This window comes from Salvelinus namaycush, chromosome 25 (assembly GCF_016432855.1).
Source record: "Salvelinus namaycush isolate Seneca chromosome 25, SaNama_1.0, whole genome shotgun sequence".
Lineage (NCBI taxonomy): Eukaryota > Metazoa > Chordata > Actinopteri > Salmoniformes > Salmonidae > Salvelinus > Salvelinus namaycush.
In genome coordinates this window covers 32,048,953-32,064,057 of record NC_052331.1, presented here as the reverse complement: position 1 = coordinate 32,064,057, position 15,105 = coordinate 32,048,953, and the positions used below count along the sequence as shown (strand labels likewise).

Genomic DNA, 15,105 nt, shown 5'->3' with positions numbered 1-15,105 from the left:
TCATAAAGATAATCATTTATTTGATTGGTAAATCTATTGATAAACTGGGTAAATCAAGATGTAGTCTAGGTCTATTCACAGTGCATGCATTGAGTTGAGCTTGTTTTAGGACTTATTTTGTAAAGTGTTCTAGCCTGTATGGACACTGTTTCGCAAACTGTAATGAACAGTTTCAACATTTCTACATGCCGTGTTGCATTATTCAAGTGGGTTAACTTCTGTGCAGCATGAGTGTGGGGGCGCTAACAATGCAGCCCAGACAGCTCTAGCAATGAATGAATAGGTGGCACAGGCACTCTGCTCTTCACTCTATAAAGGGGCTGTACTGATTGATAGTCTTGATCCTCTGTCACATTTGACAGTAGTAGTGAGAGTAACAAATTCTAATGCCGAAACGTTTTTTTTTTTTTTTTGTACTTAAGTTTCAGTATACCATGCAACACTAGCACAGAGCCTGTGGAGACACATTATGCCTTGGATTTGTGGGATGTGACATGTAAAACTGAACCTCAATTCAAATTCCATTTCATTGTCTTTTTTCTCTCTCCGAACAGCTGGAGGCATGTGCTAACAATGGTTTTAAAGGCCCGGTGGAGTGAGGCAACTGTGCACTGAGCTGAATTAGTGTAGAAATATGAATACATTACATTACCTCTTCACAACAACCACTATAACAGAGATGGAGCAGCATAAAATGTAAAGAGCAACAGATGTTCTCCAGGGGTTAAAAGAAAAGGCATACTGTATCCTGATTCTAGAGTTATGACTAAAAGATTCTATAGGACAGGACTATTCATAGCAGGATTAGGCTTCTCATATAGCACGCCCTTTCATAAAAAAACTAATAACACAACTTTGTCTCTCGGTCTTGCTCATAGCATATGTTCAGTAAACGGTGTAAACTGACTCAGACACCGCTTTGGGTTGATTCTCACAGAAACAGTCGAGTCAAAACAGAACATTCCAGCCAGTGTGCACATCAGCGTTCTCTAATCAAAGTTACTCAACACAAACACACTCAATCTCCAGAAAACCACCAGATATGATTGCTGCCACGCGCAACTGATTGACACCTATGAAGAAGCTGGTCATCCCACAGTCTTGGCCTAGACTTTAGTCCTGAAATGAGGACTGTGAACAAGTCTGTAAAGGAAAGACTGAGGTCTTGCCTAGGCTAGAAATTAAGCATAAAACATGTGCACATCATTTAGAGCTAAATATACAGTCGCTAGTGAAAGTCTACACACCCGCCCTTGGAAACTCACCACCTCTTGGAAAGCCATTCTGGTGTGTCTTTGGCATGTGAGTAAAATGTCCTGCTGAAAACCTAACCCTAGATTTATTTTTCAGAAGACTATGGCAGGGTTAGGTGGTATCCAGATTTTCATACGTCATACTGTTTATGTACCATACACAGTATTACTGGAAGTGCATACAAACACACACAAATCGGCGTGATAATATATTATAATAAAAAGCTCCACAAAACATGAATTACGGTCTTTGAAATTATTGTAAAACTTAATAATAAACAGGGTTAGATCATGGAAGTAAATGTTCTTACAATTTTCTATAGGTAGGCCTAAAGGTTTTTTAGATAAAATAACTATCAAAACAGAAAGTTTCTTGAAAGAGGTGATATGTCAGGCCTATTGGGGAAAAAACGATGATCGCTTAATGCAGGGTTTGTCAACTAGGTTTGGTCTTGGGCCAAATTTTTATTGAGCTAATAGTCAGCGGGCCAGGACATAAATTAGTTTATAATATTAGCACAATTAATTAGCCTACACTACAAATTCAACAACATGTTTAACGCATTCGATTAGTAGGCTACATAATAAATTCAGTGACAATAACAATTTCGATCTGATTACGCTCATACTCAAATATTATTTTGTCTATTTCTCTGTGCGTTGATTGGTTGGGAAAAACAGGTCTACGTAGCCTACACAAATTTATTTTACGTCAACATTTGATCAGAATAATTAGCTTGATAGCAAGAGAAAATGTCGCTCAAAAAGTTATCAAAAGAAGAAAGAAAAAGGTGGATAGTGAAAAGGAACAATTTACAGAGAGATATGCGTCAATCTTACCATCTTTTCCCAATACCAAGCCAGTGTGTCTTATTTTCAATGAAAATGTTGCTGTTTACAAAGACTTCAATTTCAGAAATCTTTTTGAATCTAAGCATGGGACTTTCAAAGTGGCCTTCCTGCCCCAGACAGAGGCCTGACACAGAAACAGTGAAGCGTTAACTGCAAGCTACACAAACAGCTTTTTGGCCTGACATTCTGTCACTTAAAATGGGTTAAATTACATGGAGTAATTTAAATTACATGCAGTTACATGGAAGAGGGAAAACAGTCGTGGACATGGTGGAAAAACGTAAGGCCTTTACTAAGAAGCTTGAGTTGTTCGATTTGGACTTTTCATCTGGAAAGCTACTTGCACTTTAGCACATCAGGGATGTGCTCAGGAGTGCCGAATCCTTGTGTGCGTTGTGGGTGGCATGCTCAGAGGAATACAGCACAATAAAGAAACTTGTATTTTGTGTGCTAACAATGTTTGGATCGACTTTCACCTGCAAGTACTCATTTTCCTCTATGAACACAATATAGACTCACGACAGGAACCGGCTTTCACATAAGTCAATCCCCCGATCTGCGCATCAAAATCACACCCATCTCACGCGACAACTTTTCCCATTGAGTAAGTCACTTAGTGGCCTATATGACTATATTTACTAAATACTAACATTATTGTGAGTGGTTATCCAGGGATATTTAGGTCTCAAGCTGACAGTAATTTCTGTTTGTTCTGTAGTTAATTTGCGCCTATCCCGATCAACACATCGCTTTTTTCTTTTAATGATTGTTTTATGTAGGATGCTACATTTTTGGCGAGTTGCAATTGTAAATAGGCCTAAAAATATATATAATCATATTTTTTTTTATTGTAAAAGAAGCTGTTGAGCCTCATAACTTAACTGGCTGAGGTAGGCTATTTTATATAGACATAGGCTCGGAAGAAATAGACTCCAATTAAGCCCCCTTGTTGTTTGTAAAGTCAAATTAAAATGAAGATTGTTGAAATGAATTACTCAACTGGTATAGGTTTTTTCCATCTGTTGCTATATTAACTATAAGTTAGCTATATTTTCAGTACTAGACACTGTTCACCTATTGATTGCGCTGCGGTTGAAGCATTACGTTTCAGCACCACAAAATGGTCACACACACATTTAAAGTCAGAAGTTTACACACTTAGGTTGGAGTCATTAAAACTCATTTTTCAACCACAAATGTCTTGTTAAACTATAGTTTTGGTAAGTTGGTTAGGACATCTACTTTGTGCATGACACAATTCATTTTTCCAACAATTGTTTACAGATTGTTTCACTTACTATTAACTGTATCACAATTCCAGTGTGTCAGAAGTTAACATACACTAAGTTGACTGTCCCTTTAAACAGCTTGGAAAATTCCAAGAAAATGATATCAAGGCTTTAAAAGCTTCTGATAGGCTAATTGACATCATTTGAGTCAATTGGAGGTGTACCTGTGGATGCATTTCAAGGCATACCTTCAAACTCAGTGCCTCTTTGCTTGATATCATGGGAAAATCAAAAGATATCAGCCAAGACCTCAAAAAATAATTGTAGACCTCCACAAGTCTGGTTCATCCTTGGGAGCAATTTCCAAACGCCTGACGGTACCACATTCATATGTACAAACAATAGACGAAAGTATAAACACCATGGGACCATGTAGTCGTCATACCGCTCAGGAAGGAGATGCATTCTGTCTTCTAGAGATGAATGTACTTTGGTGCAAAAAGTGCAAATCAATCTTAGAACAGCAAAGGACCTTGAAGATGCTGGAGGAAACAGGTACAAAGGTATATATATCCACAGTAAAACCAGTCCTATAACTTGACATAACCTGAAAGGCCGCTCAGCAAGGAAGAAGCCACTGCTCCAAAACTGCCATAAAAAAGCCAGACTACATTTTGCAACTGCACATGGGGACAAAGATCGTACTTTTTGGAGAAATGTCCTCTGGTCTGATGAAACAAAAATAAAACTGTTTGGCCATAATGACCATTGTTATGTTTGGAGGAAAAAGGGGGAGGCTTGCAAGCCAAAGAACACCATCCTAACCGTGAAGCACAGGGGTGGCAGCATCATGTTGTGGGGGTGCTTTGCTGCAGGAGGGACTGGTGCACTTCACAAAATAGATGGCATCATGAGGTAGGAAAACTGTGGATATATTGAAGCAACATCTCAAGACATCAGTCAGGAAGTTAAAGCTTGGTCGCAAATGGGTCTTCCAAATGGACAATGACCCCAACCATACTGCCGAGGTTCTGGAAAAATGGCTTATGGACAGCAAAGTCAAGGTATTGGAGTGGCCATCACAAAGCCCTGACCTCAATCCTATAAAACATTTGTGGGCAGAACTGAAAAAGTGTGTGAGCAAGGAGGCCTACAAACCTGACTCAGTTACACCAGCTCTTGTCAGGAGGAATGGGCCAAAATTCACCCAACGTATTGTGGGAAGCTTGTGGAAGGTGACCCGAAACGTTTGACCCAAGTTAAACAATTTAAAAGGCAATGCTACCAAAACCCAATTGAGTGCATGTAAACTTCTGACCCACTGGGAATGTGATGGAAAAAATTAAAGCCGAAATAAATAATTCTCTCCACTATTATTCTGACATTTCACATAGTTTGTTAACAAGAAATTTGTGGAGAGGTTGAAAAAATGTGTTTTAATGACTCCAACCTAAGTGTACGTAAACGTCCGACTTCAACTTTATATATATTTATTTATCTTCATAATTAATTTGGGGGGCCAAATAATATTGCAGGCAGGCCAGATTTGGCCCGGAAGCCACCAGTTGGTGAACCCTGGCCTAATGTATAGATAATCGAACAAAAATCTAACTTAATAGAGCAGATGTATGTACGCATAAATACTAGCTACAATGACACAATTACCTAGGTACCCACCTCATTACTTTCTGTTAGCATGTGCACACCATCATGCTTTTGGGATACGTCTTTTCAGATACCATATTCTTAAGTTGTGGACACTACATCACCTCGCTTGCTGTTGGTCTCTCTCATTTTTGTAAGTCAACTTGATTTTGCACCTGTGTGTTTTCTCAATTTCTTTATGGAAATATTTGGCAGTAGTTAAAGCAATACGGATCTTGATCCAGAAGGGGATTGAAAGTCTGTAGTCTGAGTAGCAGTCTTTTTAGCTAACATTCCACTCCTTGGCACACCATGTCATTGCCAGAGACTGGTCTTTCGGCAATCTCAATGTTCAATATGCAGCTGAATTTACGGGAGAGTTGCTCATTGGTTGTTGAAAATAACATTTTCCATGACTATATGTGGAGCCTCATAATTTGAATAACAAAATAAAAAACATTTAGTTGTTAGCTAGGCTAGTTGTATCCTGATGCTTAAAATCTAAGCAAATAGGTTTTGTGGTTGGAATTGCAGTATGTATTTAGTTTAAAAATCTAGATGTGAGCTAGCAACTTTTGACAGACTGGTTTCATCTGGACAATCAAAAAATGGTTGCTTAGCAATCGGATACCAAGGTGTTCTGTGGAAAGAAAAAAGTGACAGAGTTCCAGTACTTGGATAATCATTGTGATTGGAAGATATCTGTGGGTTATCAAATCAGGATCAACTCCTCTGTTCGCCTTCAGTTCATTACTGATTTTCTTCTTGAGCTCATTAATGATTTTCTTCTAACTTTTTACCTGGGCTTTGCTCCCGTCAATTATTTTGATCATGACAAACTCCAGTCCCTGCCGGTGACAAGCATACCCATAACATGATGCTGCCACCACAATACTTTAAAATACAACTGGAATCAAGAACATTGAACTTACTCCACATTAATGGCCAGTATGACAAAGAGAAAAGGGAAGCCTGTGCTAAAAGAATCCCCTCCAAATAATCTCTTCTGTTTGCAACAAGGCTGTTAAGTAAGCCTGCAAGACACCAAAGAAATTAACTTTTTGGCCTAAATAAAAAACTACAGGTTTGGGTCATATCCAATACAAAGTAAAACCCCCTGTATTTTCAAGTATTGTGGTGGCAGCATCATCTTATCATCTTCTCTTATGGGCGAGGCTAGTGTAGAAATAAGATTATATTAACTCTCTTTACAGCGACCACTATAACAGAGACGGTGCAGCATAAAATGTAAAGAGCAACAGACGTTCTCCAGGGGTTAAAAGAAAAGGCATACTGTATCCTGATTCTAGAGTTATGACTAGAAGATTCTATAGGACAGGACTATTCATAGCAGGATTAGGCTTCTCATATGGCAGCACCTAATCATAAAAAACAACAACTAATAACACAACTTTGTCTCTCGGTCTTGCTCATAGCATATGTTCAGTAAACGGTGTAAACTGACTCAGACACCGCTTTGGGTTGTTTCTCACAGAAACAGTCAAGTCAAAACAGAACATTCCAGCCAGTGTGCACATCAGCATTCTCTAATCAAGGTTACTCAACACAAACACTTTTGACAGGGACTCATGTGGAGACCAAGGTCTCTTTTACAGATGAGCCCTGTAATAAAAATATACACAACAATACAAAAACCAAAACAGAGATTAAAAAAACAAAATCATTAAAAGAAACACATTCTTCAGAAAAAAAGGTCCTTAATTAATCAGCCGTCTGAATTGCCCTAGAAGCACCAAGGTGCAAAAATCTAAAAGCTGATTTACTTAACTCTGTAGAGACCGAAGGAAGTTCCAGAGTTAGCCATCCCTGAGACAGGGTATGGTAACTCACATGTACAGTACCAGTCAAACGTTTGGACACACCTACTCATTCAAGGGGTTTTATTTATTTTTACTATTTTCTACATAACTAACACATAGGGAATCATGTAGGAACCAAAATATATTTTAGATTCTTTAAAGTAGCCACCCTGCCTTGATGACAGCTTTGCGCACTCTTAGCATTCTCTCAACCAGCTTCATGAGGTAGTCACCTGGAATGCATTTCAATTAACAGGTGTGCCTTGTTAAAGTTCATTTGTAGAATTTCTTTCCTTCTTTATGCGTTTGAACCAATCAGTTGTGTTGTGACAAGGTAGGGGTGGTATACAGAAGATAGCCCTATTTTTATTTACCTTTATTTAACTTCTTTGGGATAGGGGGCAGCATTTTCACTTTTGGATGAATAGCATTCCCAGAGTAAACTGCCTCCTACTCAGTCCCAGATGCTAATATATGCATATTATTATTAGTATTGGATAGAAAACACTCTGAAGTTTCTAAAACTGTTTGAATGATGTCTGTGAGTATAACAGAACTCATATGGCAGGCAAAAACCAGAGAAATAAAATCCAAACAGGAAGTGGGAAATCTGAGGTTTGTCGTTTTTGAACTCAGCCCCTATTGAATACGCAGTGGGATATGGGTTATATTGGGTTATTTTTATATATATGGGTTATTTTTCCACTAGATGTCAACCGTCTTTAGAACGTTGTTTCAGGCTTCTACTGTGAAGTGGGAGCGAATGAGAACTGTTTGACTAAGGGGTCTGAAAGCAGCCTCGTTCTCAGTCACGCGCGTTCACATGAGAGGTAGCTCTCGTTCCATTGCTTTTCTACAGACAATGGAATTCTCCGGTTGGAACATTATTGAACATTTAGGATAAAAACATCCTAAAGATTGATTCTATACCTAGTTTGACAAGTTTCTTCGACCTGTAATATAACTTTTTGAACTTTTCGTCCGACTGGACCTGAACGCGCGTTTGGATTTGTTTACCAAACGCCCTAACTTAAGAAGCTATTTGGACATAAATTATGGACATTATCGAACAAAACAAACATTTATTGTGGAACTGCGATTCCTGGGAGTGCATTCGAATGAAGATCAAAGGTAAGTGAATATTTATAATGCTATTTTTAACTAATGTTGACTGCGCAACATGGCGGATATTTATTTTGGCTGGTTTGGGCTGAGCGCCGTACTCATTATGCTTTTTCCGTAAAGTTTTTTTGAAATCTGACACAGCGGTTGCATTAAAGGAGAAATGTATAACACTTGAATTTATCAAGATTTATAATGAGTATTTCTGTGAATTCATGTGGCTCTCTGCTCAATCACCGCATGTTTTAGAACTACTGAACGTAACGCGCCAATGTAAAATTAGATTTTTTGATATAAATATGCACTTTATCGAACAAAATATACATGTATTGTGTAACATGAGGTCCTATGAGTATCATCTGATGAAGATCATCAAAGGTTAGTGATGAATTTTATCTCTATTTGTGCTTTTTGTGACTCCTCTCTTTGGCGGGAAAAATGGCTGTGTTTTTCTGTGGCTTGGTGGTGACCTAACATAACCGTTTGTGGAGCTTTCGCTGTAAAGCATTTTTGAAATCAGACACTGTGGCTGGATTAACGAGAATTTTATCTTTAAAATGGTGCCTAATACTTGTATGTTTGAAAAATTTGATTTATGAGATTTCTGTTGGATTTGTATTTGGTGCCCTGCAATTTCATTGGCTGTTGGTGAGAATTTTATCTTTAAAAATGGTACTTGTATGTTTGAGAAATTTGATTTATGAGATTTCTGTTGATTTGATTTCTAACCACTAGGCTACCCTGCCACCCCCTATTTGGTACAAGACCAAGTCCATATTATGGCAAGAACACCTCAAATAAGCAAAGAGAAACGACAGTCCATCATTACTTTAAGACATGAAGGTCAGTCAATGCGGAACATTTCAAGAACTTTGAACGTTTCTTCAAGTGCAGTCGCAAAAAAACATCAAGCGCTATGATGAAACTGGCTCTCATGAGGACCGCAGAGGATCAGTTCATTAGAGTTAACTGCACCTCAGATTGCAGCCCAAATAAATGCTTCAGAGTTCAAGTAACAGACACATCTCAACATCAACTGTTCAGAGGAGACTGCGTGAATCAGGCCTTCATGGTTGAATTGCTGCAAAGAAACCACTACTAAAGGACATCAAATATGTCTGAGACGCAAAGAAAATTCAAGGAGAAGGGGTACAAAAATGGTCAGATTAATACTGCCATTGAGAAAATTCAAAACAAACCGAGACATGATCTTTTTCAAGATCAGTCTCGCAAAAAGAAGCATTCTGGCGCTCTAACTACCCGCAATTCAACGTGCTCTGAACAAATTAATGGAATCGTTCAAACATTGGCACATTCTAAGATCCGATGACAGTTATCGGTAATGTGATTTCGGACCCTCTCTTGGTCGTATTCTCGCGGGGCAGAAATCAATAGGTAAACTCTGATTTACCACCACAAGATATCCCTGCACAACGTTTAGTTGCACCCCTACTGGATGGAAACTACATGTGTAATGGCTGTGCTCAATGCAATGGCACATATACATGTAGATCCTTCAAACTGCCCCAAACAGGGAAACAGATCCCCAATCAAAGGTGTTATGACATGCTCCACTAAGGCAGTTATATATCCTTGTGGTAAAAATGTGTGGGTAAAACAAAATGCGAATTAAAAGTACGAATCTCGGAGCACCATTGGGTGCAAAAACTCGACTTACCCAGTTGCGGCCCACTTTTTGGAAGCAAACCACTCGATTTCCTCCTCACGATAAATTGGCATCGAACATGTCACCCTCCCTAGGAGGGGGTAACCTCGACAATTTGGTAAAACGAGAGGCTGCCTAGATCTTTAATTTAAAGACCCCTGCTTCCTTTGGTCTCAATGTAGACTTTGATCTGAAGCCATTCTTGTGATTTTGCCATTCATTGTAAATCTTTGTAGGCTTATGTAGCCAAATTGTATCTGTGATCGTATGCTATCCATTTGTGTTTTTTTGTATGCAATATATATGACAATTAACCAATGATCTTGGCCACACCCGGCCATGATTACAGACACCTGTGTGTCCTTTGACACTATATAAACTAGTCACCCCGCAGCGTTTGTCATTATATCCTGATAAAGACAGCTTGTCTGTTGAAACGTTGGATATTAGGTTATTCAATTATTGCATCTGAGCTCCTAGAGTGTGCGGCTCTCCTTTAATTTTTCTTTGTTGAACATGAAAACGTATAATTGTTTGTGTGTTATTAGTTTAAGCAGACTGTGTTTGTCTATTGTTGTGACTTTGATGAAGATCAGATCAAATGTTATGGCCGATTTCTGCATAAATCCAGGTAATTCCAAAGGGTTCACATACGTTTTCTTTCCACTGTATTTAGAATGCAAGGCACAGTTAACCAGCATGATTACCACAGCATTCTGCAGCGATACGCCATCCCATCTGGTTTGCGTTTAGTGGGACTATCATTTGTTTTCCAACAGGACAATGACCCAAAACACACCTCCAGGCTATTTGACCAAGGGGAGTGATGGAGTGCTGCATCAGATGACCAGGCCTCCACAATCACCCGACCTCAACCAAATAGATATGGTTTGGGATGAGTTGAACCGCAGAGTGAAGGAAAAGCAGCCAACAAGTGCTCAGCATATGTGGGAACTCCTTCAAGACTGTTGGAAAAGCATTCCCCATGAACCTGGTTGAGAGAATGCCAAGAGTGTGCAAAGCTGTAATCAAGGCAAAAGGTGGCTACTTTGAAGAATCTCTAATATAAAATATATTTAGATTTGTTGAACACTTTTTGTTTGGTTACTACATGATTCTATATGTTATTTCATAGTTGATGTCTTAACAATTATTCTACAATGTAAAAATAAAGAAAAACCCTTGAATGAGGAGCTGTGTCCAAACTTGTACTGTATATCAATAACGTTAGGTACAGCAGGAGTTTTCGTAAGACAGCTTTATAAATGTAAAGCCTTATATGCTCGCATTGACGCAAGCAACACTGAACCATGTATGAGAGCACCAGCTGTTCCAGACGACAGTGATCACACTTGCCACCGTAGCCGATGCTAGTAAGACCTTTAAAAACAGGTTAACATTCCCAAGGTTGTGGGACCAGGACACGTATTCAGAGCAAGGTCTGACCATCTGGCAAGTGTCTTTATTGACATTTTCAACCTCTACCTGACCCGGTCTGTAATACTAACTTGTTTCAAGTAGACCGCCAATAGTCCCCATGCCCAAGAATGCCAAGGTAACCTGCCTAAATGACTATTGCCTTGTAGCACTCAAATCTATAGCCATGAAATTCTTGTCATGGCTCATAACACCATCATCTAAGACACCCTGGACCAACTCCAATTCGCATACCATCCCAACAGATCATGCAAACTCTATTGCACTCCATACTTCCCTCACCAAACCGGACCGGGTTTCCTGCTAGCGATGGAACTTAGGCTATTGAGTGTTTTAACGATGTAACATGCGTTTCCAGAAACACAGCGCAGAGAGAATAGTAGCTAAGTGCATCATTGGAGCATGTGTCAATACTGAGGGGATCGAAAGAAAGGCAGCTGCTCTCTGATCAGCTTTCTATTAAAATCTTACCTTAACATTAGAAATATTTCACAATACTGACAACTGATCAACCATTACATTTTTATACATTGCTTGTTTTAATTAATTGCAAAGACATCGGCAACTTTGTACTTGTAGTCAACTTCGTTCTGAAGTTATCGGTGGTCACAGTGAGACAAACCATGTGATTCTATGTTAAGCAGATATCTTGCGTATAAAGTGACACGTAAGGGCAAAAAAGCATTTAACAACGCACTTAGCTGTTCTACGAGTGGTCTGATGCAGGCGTTAGATTATAAGCATTTTCAAGTGCATTTTAATAACTATGGTTTTGGGAAACAGCTCAGAGAATTACGATGCTCCTACGAAGGTTCTAACGATTAACTTAGCCTTAAGATGCTTTTGGGAAAACTGGCCCTGAACAAAACAAATACCTATATGTAACCCGATTAAGGAAACTAGGCGTATGTCGCAAGTCACAACTTCACATGAGAGCGGTTTGAAAGTAATTATTTTTGCTCTCTGAACGCAAAACCACAGAGCGATAGGGCGAGTAATGTTCAGTGAGCTGTGCTCTCTCTCTTAGATGTCTGGAAGTAGCTGGCAAGTTAGTACAGAACGGTTGGATCAACCCTTAAAGAGATTGGTGGGGCTAAAGATTAAGAGGGTGTGAACAATGCTGAATGGGTGTAGACAAAGAAGGGCTCTCCAATAGTAGTACCAAAACATTGAAAGACGGTTTTCTCAAAAGTGAGTTTATAAATTGATCAACTTTCAAAACAGAATTACTTTCCCATTGTTTTCTAAAATGCAGTGTATGATATACCATTTTGTAGCTGAGTCTACTTTTATCCAATGTAAAAAATTTGAAAAAACTATTAAAATGTTGCTACATAAAACCGAATCCAGGTGGTGAGTCACATAAGAATGCTGTTCATTGACTACAGCTCAGCACTTGAGTACCATAGTCCCCTCCAAGCTCATCGCTAAACTCAGGACCCTGGGACTGAACACCTCCCTCTGTAACTGGATCCTGGACTTCCTTACGGGCCGCCCCAAAGCAGTGAGGGTAGGCAACAACACATTTACCACGCTGACCAACTACACGTTTCATCCATGAGTGCGTGGCTGTGCACAACTCCAACATCAAGTTGGCACAAACACGCTTCTGCTACAACTCAGTCTATTACCTATACTGTTGCCTACAGGGCTCTAAGCTGACCCTTTTTACAAGGAGCACATGTGAAGAAGAAAAAAATGTAGGCATACAAAATTTAGGATAAAAATATTTGGCGTATTAAAGCTAGAATACTACATTGTTCTAGGCGCACTGGTGCTCCAAAATAAAAAATAAAATCCAGGTCGCACATCAAAATATGTATGCGAGTAAAATGGTCGCACTGTATGAGAATGACAAATCTATAACACATTTCTATGTGAATTTGGTCGGGTCGCCCAAAAAGTTACATATTACAGCTTTAATACAGGGAGTAGCTACTGGATAATGTTAATGTAATGGTTACGAGGGAGACCTACAGGGAGAGGATATTCACCCAACCTTAGATAAAGTACCAGATGATTAACGTTACTATCGTTCTTAACTGCCAGTCTAACGTCAGAGCCATTTGTAACTCGCTAGCTGCCTAGTTTGTTGGCTAGTTTGTTGGCTGGTTCGCCTTGCTAGCACGTAGGGAAAATAACGGTATTGCTGGTCCCATAATCACATTTCGCTATACAGAATGCAGCCGTTTTGCAATACAAACATCAATGCAGATAGTAGACTTAGCTAGTTAGTTAGACAAATTATATTTCCCTGACAGTCGAGTTGTCAAGACAATTAAAAAACGTTTGTATCCACCAAAACCCACAACAAAGACGGTGGATAGCTAACTTCATATAACTAGTTACTGTAGCTAACAGTAACAGGTTAAATTGGCACTCTTGCTAACCTGGAAGTTGCCGTTGGGTTTTGTGAGGTTTCTATGCCTTAAAGATGTAACGTTAGCTAGCTACCGCAATCACCACAACCATGGGTTAGGAAAGACGACTACAAACGATACACGATTGAGTAATTTACAAAAACATAGCTAGCTAACTAGGTTAGCTACTTTAGATAGCTGGCTAGCTAGACGACAATGAAATGGAAAGATAGCGGTTGTCTAAAATAAACTGGATAACGTTAACTAGCTAACGTTAGCAGACGTTACAACGTAGCTAGTCAGACAACATTCACCACAACGTCGTATTAAAAACAGATTCGTTTTAATGTTTGTGGTAGTTACCTTATCGTCCCTTTTTCAGAACTGCCTCTTGTAGAAAAGGCTAGACGTAGCTAGCGCTAGTTTAAAAAACGAAAAGGTCGCAACCGTATCGCCCCTACTTTTCCGACCATCATCATGAGATCTGTTAGCTGAAGATGTTCGAGAATCACCCTCCCATATTGCTCGCGCCCCTTCTCTTCTCTCCAAGCTACTCTGGCTGAATGGTTGGTCTGTCACATGGTTATGTTGCGTTTACGATTATCTCCAGTACTTCAATTGAGTTGAATGCTTGAAAACACCTTTTCATTTGTTCAAACCTTCACGTGGCACTCTCCCAGTCAGCTTTTACATTATATTCGGCTGTTGCGTGTGCAATGTTTGCAGTTTGCCTTTATGTACCCGATGGTAGCATCAAAATCCTTTCATTGTCCCCATCGTCCTTTCAACGTTTTAGCTATCTAACTGGATGTTTCACGTGCAACAATAGAGATGTAATGTATTTGTTGAATTGTAGCCTACACTATCTATAGCTTTTGCTTGACATGCACATATTTTGTTACCATACACATGGTCAATTATAAACAGGTCTGTTCTGGCAGTTGTTAAATACACCATTATTTGCTATTAGAAATGTATGGCAATGTATTGCCTTTTTAAATTGACCCTCAACTACAGAGAGGGTAGGCCTATGATTTGAGAGATGGCCTAGTCAATTCAAACAATTTCTTTGTGCTTTCACATTGTGGTTTCCTGCTCACACAACTTACATCTTGAGATATAATTTCTGAAGTCTCATGTCAAAACCTTTTAGAGAAATACCAATGGACATAGATCTATGCGTTACTGTAGCTAGGGGCCACAGCATAGGCTATTTGACGAAATGTTGCTGCTGGCACAGATTGTTGGAGCTCAGGATATCTATACTCTCACCTGCTCGGATTACACTCCTAATTCAGTTATCCTCTGAGCAGCCAAGTGGTATGTGACATTTATAGGCCCATCCTATATTGGGCTCAGGGCCAGGATGAAAAAGGCATCTGCTCTGCCCTATGATGTATAGTAATATCACACACTGATCTATTAATATTGAATCAATCAAGAAACACAATCCGGACATCCAATGTTTTCCATCAGGGCCAGCCAGATTAGTGAGAGGATATAGGCACTTGTGTCCAACAACATGTTAACATATCAGAGCTGCCCTCATGAGAGTGTTCTCTGGTGGCCAGCAGATAATGCCCTCTACTACTGCTCAGTTACCTCAGCATCATCCATTACAAAGATCCATCTCCATCGATAGAACATGAAATGTTTGCTGAACAGGGCTTACACGAAATTGCCCCAATTGAAGGTGGTTTGCAACAAGTTTACTATAAGATC

At 39.4% G+C, this 15,105-nt stretch overlaps 1 protein-coding gene across 4 annotated transcripts in view; it reads right to left on the bottom strand.

Annotated features, from left to right (window-relative positions):
- The window catches only part of LOC120020500 (CMP-N-acetylneuraminate-beta-1,4-galactoside alpha-2,3-sialyltransferase-like), an 84,174-nt gene extending 70,186 nt beyond the window's left edge, over window positions 1-13,988 (bottom strand). For 2 of the 4 annotated variants that reach the window (XM_038964201.1, XM_038964202.1), the window contains exon 1: window positions 13,747-13,988. The gene's annotated coding sequence lies outside the window, so the exon portion shown is untranslated. The remainder of the gene's footprint in view (window positions 1-13,746) is intronic. The other 2 variants (XM_038964203.1, XM_038964205.1) reach the window with 1 other exon arrangement.
- Between the last annotated feature and the right edge of the window lie 1,117 nt (window positions 13,989-15,105).